This window comes from Felis catus, chromosome A3 (assembly GCF_018350175.1).
Source record: "Felis catus isolate Fca126 chromosome A3, F.catus_Fca126_mat1.0, whole genome shotgun sequence".
NCBI lineage: Eukaryota > Metazoa > Chordata > Mammalia > Carnivora > Felidae > Felis > Felis catus.
Window position 1 is genome coordinate 65,854,445 of NC_058370.1, and position 12,860 is coordinate 65,867,304.

At 44.2% G+C, this 12,860-nt stretch overlaps 1 long non-coding RNA gene across 1 annotated transcript; it reads right to left on the reverse strand.

Moving 5' to 3' along the window:
* Nucleotides 1–324: 324 nt before the first annotated feature.
* On the reverse strand, nt 325–12,293 carry LOC109498597. The gene is made up of 6 exons (XR_002740828.2): nt 12,188–12,293; nt 6,532–6,704; nt 6,235–6,418; nt 4,894–4,971; nt 1,407–2,000; nt 325–653 (listed from the first exon to the last, which is right to left on the reverse strand). It is a non-coding gene; the product is annotated as an uncharacterized LOC109498597 (long non-coding RNA).
* Between the last annotated feature and the right edge of the window lie 567 nt (nt 12,294–12,860).

The following is a 12,860-nucleotide window of genomic DNA, read 5'->3' on the forward strand; positions in this document are numbered from 1 at the left end:
TAGGCCAGAGCCCTGGAATGCCAGCAATCCTACATAAAACACCAGAGAGGCTAATTAGCTTCTAACCATGGGTGGAGACCTCACCCCAGCCAAAGGCTGACCTCTCACCAGCCCCCCCACCCCACCCCAGTGGCTTCTAACCCCCGTCAGAGATTGGTTGGCCCCCAACAAAACCTGACTTCCTAGTCCTTTCCTATGGTTCACTTCCTCATCCTGGCTACACACTGACCCTCTACACTTGACCTTGTCAGAAACTAACCTTTGGTACTAACTACAGCTTTGCTTCCTAACCCTGGCCACAGAACAAACTCAATTGCTTGCCAGTCTCCTCATCCATTCAGTAGTTTACTGAGTGCTAAGTGCTGTGAGCCCAACACAGCCTGCACAGACCCTAACAGTCTGTGAGGGAAGGTAGGCCTCACATGTGAAGCTCTAATCAGATTTGGGGGAGGGGGCAGGAGCAGGTAGTAGGAACCTTATCTGAAACTCCAGTGTCGTCACTGTCTCCAACTTGCCAGGTAACCTTGGGTTGGTCACATCACCTCGTGGGCCGAGGTCTCCATGGGTTCCTCTGCAGTGGGACAGCATGCCCAGATGGTTCCCGAGGTTCCCATCCTCCATGGTGCATGCCAATGGGGGAAGCCTGAAGCAGTCTAGAACATGAGGCATCATCGTCAGTGTTGGGAGGGTATAAGAGGTCAGGCACTTTTACTTCTACGTGGTAGATGAGGGTTCAAGGAATCCCTCTACCACTTGGACATCGACCTTTTGGTTCCCCCATAGATGGTGGGGCCCTGACTAGATGCCACTAATATTTTTTCCATCTGCGAAAAGAGCTGTGACACCACAGGTGTCAGGACTTTGGCTGTCTATGTGTTGACCCAAATTGTAGAGGAATTAGGATAATCTGGGATGAAGACCGCTCACATGTGGTTTGATTCCCTAGAAAACACAGGGATGGCAGTGGGTAGAGTGTAGACTGGCCGTGGAGGGAATGAACCACTATTTACAAACTGTCCCCACTCTGCCATCATTAACGGAATCAATAAGCTAACCCCTTATTAATGGCGCACTGCCTGGAAGTCCACCATCGGGGAGCAGCAACCCCATACACAGGCATTGGCCTATACCTCACCTGCACATTACCTGTCACTTGTCACCTGTGCAGGCCTGCTTCCCTTACCAGCCCTCTTCCCCATACCAGCTGAGAGCAGGACACTGAAAGAAAAGCAGATACTGACTGGGAAAATCCGTGAGGGCAGGTGAAGATAGATGGGTCCAAAGGAGGTGAGGTCTGAGGACTCTTGGCATCTCCAAGATCTTTTCATGGGGTGTGATCTGCTAGTAATCTATTGCTATGTAATCAAATACCTCAAAACCTAGCAGCTTAAAACCACAGATATTACCTCATAGTAACTTGCAATAAGTCAGGAGCACAGGCATGGCTTAGCTGGAAGATTCTCACCAGCTTCAGTCAAGGTGTCAGCCAGGGCTGCAGTCTCATCTGATGACTCAGCTAGTGAAGGGTCTGCTTCTAACTGCCCACTGCAGCTGTGGGCGGACCTCAGTTCATCACTCAGGACCTCAGCCAGAGGCCTCCTTCGGTTCTTTGCTGGGTGGACCTCCCCGTGGCACCACATGGGAGCTTACACCATGGCAGTTCACTTCCCCCAGAGCAAGAGAGCAAGAAAAGGCACTTCAGGCGGAAGCCACAGTCTTTGGATGTCATCTTCAGAATGACATCCCATCACTTTTGCTCTATGTATTCCTTAGAAGCAAATTGCCAGGTCCAGCCCACACCCAAGTGGAGGGGATTCCACAAGGGCATGAAGATCGGGGGGCAGAGGTCATTGGGAGAGATTTCAGATGCTGCCTAACAGGAAATCCATGAGGCTCTGTCTTTCCCAACATATCTCTGTGATGCTGGATTTTCTTCATATATTTCACCCAAAAGAGTTCATGCGGAAGCATATGCAAGAATCCAGCTGTCCTCTATTAAGCTGCACATTAAAGAGATTTGTAGGGAAAAAAAGGAGATTTGTAGAAATGGAAAACAATGCCGCTATATTGAGAGATGTCACCCACATCAATAAAAAGCTCTTTGGGGCCCTTCTAATTTTAAAGAGTAGAAAAGGATCTTGAGATCAAAAAACTTGAGGACCACAGGTCATAAAGGATAGAGCTAGGATACTGCCCGAGGAGGGCTGCCCTGGGGGGCGGGGCGAGGGAAGCACATGCCAACAAGAAACCTCTCAGACCCCAACAACTCAGAAGCCTGGATGCCTGGGAGAGGTGGCCAAACACAGCAAGTGAAACCAAGGGCCTACAGTCTAACTTTCACTTTCTTTACAGTTTGGCACACAAAACATCTCCGAGTGTTTGTCCTTCTGCATTTGGGTACATAAATAAATTCACCATGAACACATATTAGTTGGCATAGGTGTACATGAACGTGCACAGACATATTTTGGCAAGCACATGTAAAAGTTGTCATGTGTGTATAGATATGCATGTGCATGCGCCTGATGAAGGAGCCCCTGGAGGTGGGCAGGGCCTGGCCAGCAGGACCAGGGGCATCCTGCTAAGAGGAGGGGTGGCATGGACCACCACCTCCATGCTGTGTATCCCTGCAATCCCCCTCTGCCCTCAGCCTCTGCACTCAGCATGACTCTCAAATATTTTCATCTTCTATGGGAACTTCCTGTTCAGCTTCCTGTTGTTCTTGGACTTTTCTTTTTTAGTTGCTTTTTTTTAAAGGTTGTAATTCTTTTAATGTGCCTTTTTATTTTGCCCAGAGAGGCACTGTGGTCCCTAGCCACCTCTGAGAGGAAGAAGATATCCTGCAAGAGCAGGCCAGGTCCTTGGCTGGAGTTAAAGGCTCTTGGGAACTGAACACAGGGAATAACCCCTCCTTCCATCGAGATTAACTGAATCTTTTAAAACCCTAGTTTATTCTGTAGAAGTTGTTCAGTGCACAGGGCAGTGGGAAGGGAAAGAGGCCCGAGGCAAGCAGAATTTGCCACCCCAAAATATGTCTCCCTGGCACCAGGATCATTTTGTGCTGCTTATTTTGAGAAACTGAAGACACAGGAAAAGCTCTGTAAACAGAGTAGAAGTTACCCTTTTGTAGGGAAATTTATTTTCGTAAAGGAAATCACCATTGGTCCCGGTGTCTCCCTCCCAGTGCTAAGAAGGGAACCTCTACCAGAGATAACTGAGATAACTTTTTCACCTGGGAGACTGATCTGCAAAGCTGGGCAAACTTTCCTTCCTTATACTTCCTCCTGTCCCCTTCCAGTGAATTATCTTCTCCCCCTCCAGAAGCCCCAGGCCCTGTCCCATCAACTGGCTGTCACCTTTTGAGTCTCTTATCTTTGTGGGGCTACTGACCCTACAACACCTATGTAATTAAAATTGGCTTTTTTCCCCCTGTTTATCTTATGTTAATTTAATTCATAGACCAGCCACAGAATCTAGAAGAGTAGAAGGGAACATTTTTCCTCCCCTGCAGGCCTCATGGAAGATTTCTCTGGTTGGAGGGGGAGGTCAGGGAGGGCCTGGCTAGGGCAGTAACCCAGGTTTGCAGGGCTCTATGACTCTGTCAGTCCTGCCCTCCACCCGCCTTTCCCACTGCCGCTCAAGCAGTGGAGGGGACCACAACTAACAAAGACTAGGGACTGCAGCCAGAGCCCAGCCTTGGCTTGGCCCAGCAAGGGCCCACCTACCCCCCTGGTGAGGGTCTTGTCCCCCAGATGGATGGTCCTCTGCACAGACTGGTACCTGTGCCCTTGCTGTCCCTCTGTTTGTGCCCTTCATCTCCCAGCCACCCTCCACCACATCAGATGCTTCTTTAACACTGACATCACAAATCTGCTGGGAAGCCTTCCCTGGCCCTCCTGGGCATGATGCCCCCTCCCCACAGCCACCTCCCAGGTCTCGCTCCTGCTCCTGGGACTCCCACCTCCTACCCCAGTAGCTGGTCCACTGGTTGAGCCATCCTCCTTTCTGTAAGCTCTGGATATCCTGTGTGCTCCAATGCCCTTCCCGCCACCCCCCTCCAGACCTACTCCTCCAGGGCAATGCCCTGGCTTCTGGACCTATTCCCCTTTTCTCCTTACTTCCCTTCTAGAACTTCCCAGAGGGCAGGTTCTGATCTGGTTTTCTCACCATTACTTGCCTGGGCTGTGACTTAAAAAAAAAAAGTGGTCCTGAATATTTGCTCTCCCAGTGTCTTGATGTGACAAACTCACCCAAATCCAACCTATAATAGCTGATGTTCTCCCCACCACCCCTCCAGAGGGATTTGCATTTTAGCTGGAGACAAAATCTAACCCAAAGAAATAAATCTCTAGCTGTGGAGTTTCAGGCACCCTGGAGGAGATGGGGTGGTGGTGGAAGGTGTGCAGGGGAGCCTTGAGCTGTCTCTGTCACCCCTGCCTAAGGCAGAGTCCAGCTGCAAGTGATCAAAGCTAGACCACCCCACTTCTCTTGCCTGCCTAGAAAGGGAAACCGATCTCCTTCAGCTGCTGGTGGCTCAAGAGGGCCCCACACAAATGGGAACTAGTATTGTCATTTCCGAATATTGTTCAAATAAAAATGGGGACTCGTGGGCTCCACCCCTCAACTTATGAAGTCAGGTCTGAGGGTGGGGGGTTTCAAAGGTGACCTGGTACATAACCAGGGCCATGAAACTGTTCTCCTGTGGATAGGGTGTCCCTGATTTCTAGCTGAGGGCATGCCATGGTAGGTGCCCCACAAATACATGAAGCATTGAATGAGAGGCAGGGAGATACCATGCAGAAGCACAGGTTCTGAAGTCTGAGGGATCTGCCACTTTCCATGGGACACTGAGCAGGTTGCTCACATTGGCAAAGTAGAGACCCTCATCCCTACCTCGCAGGGTTGTTGGGTGGGGATAAGATGCCAAACGTGCCCAGGGTGGCTCTTCCTTGCAGAATTCGGGGCAGTACCCTAGAAAGGTGCGTAAAAAGAAACCTGTCAGCTCATCTTCAGGACCTGTGGGAAGGCTAGCACCCACCATTTCCTAGGACCTCCCTACCCCAGCTTTGGCCTAAAGGGGCTCCTTAAAACCAATGTTTATAGGACCCACTAAGATTGCTCCTCTGGGTCCAGCCCGAAAAAGCAGAACTCCTAATACCTGTTGTTTATGAGCAATGATAAGAGGACAGGACACCACTTCCTGGTTAAACCATCTCCTGTAGACCTTATCTCTGCCCAGACACATTTGCTCCCCAGGGCTGCTGCCCTCTGAAGCCACTGCACCCTGAAGAGGTGCAGTTTGAGCTGAGCCTGTGACCCACACTTACCTCCAGGGAGTTGTCCTGACCCCCCTTTGCCCCCTTCCATAAACTTCCCTCAGGACCCACTGAGAGACCCTCTCTCAAAAGCAGCTCCACTTCCATAATCCTCTTTCATTTGAATTGATAAGGCTTTCATCACCCCAAACCCCCAAGCCCCCAACCAAGGACTCAAGATGGTAGTTTAAAAAGTTTTCTCTCCTCTCAACCCTCCCCAAGACAGTAAATAATCCCTGTTTACTTCAGCCATTGCCCATGTCCTCAAGGATCTTCCTGCTCTGGTGAATCCTGGGCCCAGCTTTATCCAATCCTTTGCTAGTCCTTCCTTCTCAAGCCCTCCCATTGAACCTCCATCACCTCAGACTCATTTTTAGCAACCTCCACTACACCCTCAGCCTGGGTGCCTTAAGCCCTCACTGAAGTCTTCCTGTCCCCTGCAGCCCTCCCAGGTGGAGGCAGCTTTCCACTGGTCCAGAGCTGGGGTAGGCATTTTCCTTGCCCTCCACTGACATTCCCAAGCCTTTTTGTACCTTCCTTCCAAATCCCGGTTCCTGTGACACTGACCCCATCTCTCCATACCATCTGCAATCACTATCCCTCTCTACTATCGACCTCCCTGCTCTTCCCTCTTTCATTGAAGATTCCAGTTTTGGGGTCATTGTTTCCCATTCCTGACCTCATTCTAAGAAACTGTAACATCCATGGAGCCTCCACATCTAACACCCTGATCTCCCAGTTCCCTGCCCTCCCTGCCTCTAATTCCAACTTTCTTCCATTCCCAACCTAGCCACCCCCTACCCTGATGGTTGCCCCATTCCTGTTCAGACCCAGTAACTGCAGCATCTCTGAAACTCAACCACAAGCCTCAGACTCTCTCACCATAACCTTCTAGCCTTCTAGCCAACAGTGTACTTACGTTTTGTATCCCCTCAAGGAATCTTCAACTTCATTGAGACTTCCAATCCATTGAGCCCACCACCTCTTCATCATCTATCATCCTTCTTTTGTCTTCATAGTCCTCTTAACCCAGCTTAGAGTCCATCGTCATTATGACTACCTTTCAAACAATCTTAGCTTCCTTGGGGCTTAGCATTACTTGCCTGTCAAAAATCCCAAATTTGGTTAAATCCAACAATTTCACTGTGCCTACCCCTGAGCAGCTAAATATCGGTTGAGCAAAATCACAAACTCTAAATCACAGGTTTCCCCTTACCTTCATGACCACAAAGCACAGTGGCCATTTAGCTGTTCCTGGAAATCCTCAGATAGTTCCCAAATAAGTTTGCTCTCCCATTATGGAAGATGATTAGCTAATACCTTCCTCTCTTGCTGTACTTCTGACAAGTTCTTCCCATCCATACTTTCAGCTCATGACTTTGCCTTATGCTTCATGGAGAAAATAAAAGCCATCAGCTAAAAAATTCTTCATCCTTCCACCTCCCCAAATCTACTGTGGTGAGGACCACCAGGACAATTTGAATAGAGGCTGTTATAGCCAACACTCTTGATTTGCTATTAGTTTTAACAGGAAGTCTATAGCTTTAACATTGAGTATAATGATTGCTAAAAGTTTGTTTTTAGGGTTGTTTTGGGTTCTTGGTTTCGTTTTGTTTGTTTGTTTTTCATACAGTTTTGTAACCTGTATTTTTGCTATAGGTTTTTGAAAGCCATGTCTTTTTATATTACTTTCTAATGTTAGTTTGCTACGAGATCTAGTTTGTTTGTTTTATCATGATTGAGTTTTGGCTTTTATCACATATATTTTCTATATTGATGGATATAATTAGGTGGAGTATAGAGACCCTGGACAAATGACTGAGAAATAATTGTTGTTGTAAATCACTAAGTTTTAAGGCATTATTTGTTACATGGCATTATCACAGCAAAACCTGACTAATGTACTGGATAAAATAAGCTGGATAACTTTTCTTCTCTATTATCTGAAATAATTTGTGTATTTTTCTATTCTCTGAAACAAAACTTCCATATAAAACCATCATCCTTTAGATTGTTCTAGAAATGTATTAATTTCATTCAAGTTTTCAATTTTTTGTCATTGTCTATTTTTTCTAATATATGTATTTAATACTAAGCAACCCTCTAAGCAATACTTTCACTGTATCCCACAAATGTTGCTAGTTGTGTTTTCATTTTCATATAGTTCGAAATATTTTTAAATTTCTTCAGATTTTTTTGTTTTGTGTTATTTAGAAAAGTATTGTTTAATCTCTTTTTTTACAGTAATATTTGTTTAATGTTTATTTATTTTTGAGAGAGAGAGAGAGATGGAGTATGAGAGAGGGAGGAGCAGAGAGAGATAGAGACAGAATCCAAAGCAGGCTCCAGGCTCTGAGCTGTCAGCACAAAGCCCTATGCGGGGCTCAAACTCACAAGACATGAGATCATGATCTGAGCTGAAGTCAGAAGTTTAACTGACTGAGCCACCCAGGTGCCTCTACAGTAACCTTATTATTTATTTCTAGTTTAATTCCCTTGTGGTCTGAAAGCACACATTGTATGACTTCTATTCTTTTAAATTTGTTAAATTGTGTTTTATGGTGTAGAACATGGTCTATCTTGGTGAATGTTCCATGTGAGCTTGAGAAGAATGTGTATTCTGTGGTTGGAAAAAGTAGTGTATCGATGTTCATTATATCCAGTTGATTAATGGTGTTGTTGAGTTGAACTGTGTCCTCACTGATTTTCTGCCTGCTGGGTCAGTTCATTTCTGATAGAGGGGAAGGAACAAGCCCTTTCCAACCCACACAGATGATTCCCCAGAGGAGAAGACATAGTAATTTTGCCAGAAGAAGAAATGCTGACCAAGCAAAACAACAGATATCTAGTACAGAGAAACATTTCAAACTTCTCTCCCATGAATAAGGACTACATAGTTTATGTGACCATGAGTTCAGGAGTACTTTAATTGAATGGTCTGTCTCTGAGTTTCTCATGAGATTCAACTGGATATTGGCCAATACTACAGTTTTCTTAAGGCCTGCCTATAGCTGAAGAAGCTGCTTCCACACTGGCTCACTCATATGGCTATCAAATTTGTGCTCTTTCTTGATAGAAGACCACAGGTCCTCACCATGTGAGCTTCTCCACAGGGTGGCTTGAATGTCTTCTTGGGATGACAGCTGGCTTTCCCCCAAGAAAGTGATCCAAGAGACCAAGGAAAAGGCTGAAATGTGTTTTATGACAAGCTTTACATATCATGCATCATCACTACTCCAATATCCAACTGATCAGAAAGGTCATCCCTTTCAATATTGGAGGAGGCTTCCCAAGAGCATGAATACTAGTGGATACTAGGTGAATACATAGAAGAAAATGCCCTAGATGAGGAGCTCATTAGATTCTAGATTAAAGGGCTCTTCAAGTTTCTAGAACAATGGATTAAAATAAACTCTCTCCAATGCATATCATGAAATTTCAGAACACTGAAAGTCAAAGAAAAAAATCTCTCAAGATTCCGGGAAAGAAAAAAAAGATGTCACATGCAAACATTTAGAATCAGAATGCCTTCATAATTCTCAAAGGCAAGTGTGTAAGACAATGTAATGAAGCAGTATTTTTAAAATTCTGATGAAAAAATTACTTTAAATATAGGATTTTATACCCAAGACAAACCACGAGCAAGTTTTAGTGCAGAATAAAGTCGTTTTTAGATATTCAAGTTTAAAAAAAGGTCTCCCACACACTCTTTCTCAGAAACTTTGAGAAAACAGAAGATCCAGGAAACAAGAGATTCAATACAAGGAAGAGAAGAAGGAAATCCCCAAAATGATGGAGAAAAAAATTCCAAAGACAACAGCTATTGCCAAGTGCAGAGAGCAAAGAGGACAGACTTGAACAGGTCAGAAGACTCAGGAGATTATTTAATGAGAGGATTAAATTGATAGAACACCTAAGATTTATGAACACAGTGAGAGATTTACACAACTGAGAGAGAGTTTGAAGTTGAGCTAGTGATGAGTTCGTCAAAACGGAAGATAATGGGAAAATAAAACAAATTCTTAATTCCAGAGAAAACAAAACATGGCTTGGAAAGGTAAAGCAATCAAAGTTTACTCTCTGCCTCAACTGGAACTGGCATTTGCAGTCATGAAAAATGCAAACACAGAATAGCAATCTAACTAAATTATGATGTAATTGTATTTGATGGACAGAGGAATGAAGAGCGTTCATGAATGAAATGTGATGGGGCAAGCCAGGGTTAAAAGAAAGCTAGATTCTCATTTTCCATAGCAGGCTAGGTCATATCTAGAACTGAAAAATCAATAAATAGCAGTATAAGCATGTTCCTTAGAGATGTGGAAGTAAATACCAAATGAATCGACTAAGTGGTTGAAACTGGTTGCCTCTGGGGAACAACATTTAATGGAGGGTATGAGGGTAAGTGTGCTAATTTTCATAATAAGCCTTATATAACTACTGTAATCTTCCAACTATGTTCATGTAAATTTAATCAAAATAAAGAGGATTTTCAGAAGGCAGCAAAATGGGAAGCACCAGGAACCAGTAATCTGCCTTCATACCCAGACAACAATTACACTGGCAGAATGTGTCTGATGTAACTGTTTTGGAACTCTGGAGTCTGTGGAAGGTTTGCCACTTCCAGGGGAAGTCTTGAACAGTACGTTGCTGTTAATTTCACTCAAGTTCAGCTCTTAGCACTATTGTGGACACCCAAACCCTATTCCCAGCCCCATGGCAGAGGTCTGAGCACACATTCCAGGAGTAGCTGGCATGAAGCATGTGGGAACCAGGGTAGGCAGAAGGGACTCTGCCCTCTAACAGTTGCTTTTTTTCACAGAAGTGTGGACAAAGAGGTGGATGGCCATCGTTGTTGCATCTCCTCCCATTGTTGCGTGGAGCTGAAATCCATTCTAGGGGGATTTAAATGGCTACCACTCCTTTCCCTGTCCCCCCTTTAATTTTCTCTTTTTCCACTGTTGGGAGCCAGACATTAAAAATCAGGATATTTAAAAGCAACTGCATACATAAGGAAATTTAGAAAGTGATCATACATGGGGCTCCTGGTTAGCTCAGTCAGTTGAGAGTCCAACTCTTGATTTCTGCTGAGGTCATGATCCCAGGGTCATGGGATCAAGCCCTGTGTTGAGCGTGGAGATTCTCTTTCTCTCTCCCTCTGCCTCTCACCCCTGCTCATTTACTCTCTCTCTCTCTAATGAAAGAAAGAAAGAAAGAAAGAAAGAAAGAAAGAAAGAAAGAAGAAAAAGAAAAAGAAAAGAAAGAAAAAGAAAACAAAAGTGATAACACATGCCCAAAGGAGGTTCCAAGTTCAGAAAAGACCTGAGAAGACCTTAAGTTTACACCTCAGGCAGATCTGTGGCATAGAGACACCCTGCGATAATTAATAAACAAACAAACAAAAGCAATAATAAAAAAATAGCAAACCCCAGGGAAGGGGGGAAATCTGATTTCCAGAGTTATCAGATTATCAGATTCAAGTGTCCAGTTTAAAAAAAAAATCACAAGGCGTGCAAACAACAACAACAACAACAACAACAACAACAACAACAGGAAAGAATGGCCCATTCAAAGAAAAAAATTTAAGTCAACAGAAACTATTTCTGAAGAAGATCTGATGGCAGATCTACTAGACAAAGACTTTAAAACAGCCAAAATATACTTAAAGATCCAAAGGAATATGTGAAGAGAATCTAGAAAATAATGTATGAACAAATGGAAATATGAGTAAAGAAACAGAAGACCTTGTTTGTTTTGGTTTCGGTTTGGGTTTTGGTCCCAACTTAGGACTTAGGTGCTGGTCCCAGGGTGGCACTCGGGGCTAGTCCTAGGGTACAAGATGCTTGAAATACTGTATGAGACATGGCATCAGGTTCATCTCAGGGTATAGGAAACTTAAGGTATGAGAAGTCTTAGAAGGCTGGTCCTGAGGTACCTGGACCTGCGCCACCCCCCACCCCAGAGCTTCCACCACAGGTTCTGGGAGATGGATTGCAGGGATATGAAGTGGCAAAAGCCACCATGGGTAAATTTCCCCATCTCATGTGGCCAACAACATGACTCCTAGAAGCTGGTGACAGGGGACAGCTTGGCATGCACAGCCTGACTGTTGAAGCAGCAGTTACTGAGCTCAGCCACTGCCCACTCTGCATCTTCTTTGTGCTGGTACTTGACATAGACATTGCTCACAGGGTGGTCCCTTGGGTTTAGGCTAAACTCCTTCAACTTTTGTTTATCTGGGAATGTCTTAATAGCTCCCTTACTTCTGAAGGAGTTTTGCCAGATAAAAGATTCTTGGTCGACACTGGGGGTGGAACCCCCCTTAATATTCAAAAAGATAAGTGAATCAAAAATGGAGAAAAGAGAAAACCAAGAGAAAAAGAGGCAAAGAATATGAATACACATTACAAAAAAAAGAAATACAATCAAGAGACACATGAATAAATTCTTCATGTCATTCATAATTAAGGAAATGCAAATTGAATGATGTCATGCCACTTCTTTGTAGTATATTGACATAGAAAATGAATTTTATACTCATTACTAACAAAGGTAAAGGCAGATCAGCAGGTAGGTAAGAGTGCAAATTGAGGCAGACTTTGTTGAAGGCCAATAGGGAATATCTGTGAAAATGTATAATGCTCCTGCTCTTTGAACAGCCCATCTTCTGATATTTAATCCTATAGATATACTTCACAAGTACGTACCCTGGGTTTAAAGGCATTCATTGGGAAACCCACAAATGTCTCTCAATATAGGACTAGCTAAGCAAATAGTGATACATCCTTTTCATGGTATCTTAATTTATTCAGGCTGGTATAACAGAACACCATAGACTTGGGGGCTTATAAACACCAAAAACTGATTCTCACAGATCTAGAAGCTGAGAAGTCTAAGATCAAAGCACCAGCAGATTCAGTGTGTGGTGAGGGCCTGCTTCCTGGTTCAAAGGCAGTGGTCTTCTCTCTGGCTCTTCACATGGCAGAAGGAGTGAGGAAGCTCTCTGGGGTCTCTTATAAAGGCACTAATCCCTTTCATGAAGGTTCTACTTTTATGACCTAATTGCTTCACCAAAGCCACACCCTCAAATATCAGCACACTGGGGATTAGGTTTCAACCTATGAATTTTCGGGAGACACACACGTCCAGAACTTAGCATACAGAATACTCTGCACCATTAAGAAGAGAGGCTGATCTGTGTTTGTTCATGTCAAAGAGAGGACAACATATATAAAGCCAGAAGAAAAAAAAAAAGCTTCTGGCAATATTTATAGCACGAGTCCATTTGTGTGACAAATGGAGAAAAGTGATATTTGTAATGATCTGGCACCTCCTTGATGGTCATTAGAAAGCACTTAGCTACTTTCCCTAATATAAGCTATAAAACTAAACAACAATTATGATTCAAGACAAAATACATAAATTCATTTGATAATGAGGCTCACTAGGCTGCAGAGCTCATGTATAATCTCTACCTCTGTGTGATTTATAACAGCTTTGTTGTTCTCATTCAGCAACTCAATAATGATAAATGCAATAAATTTA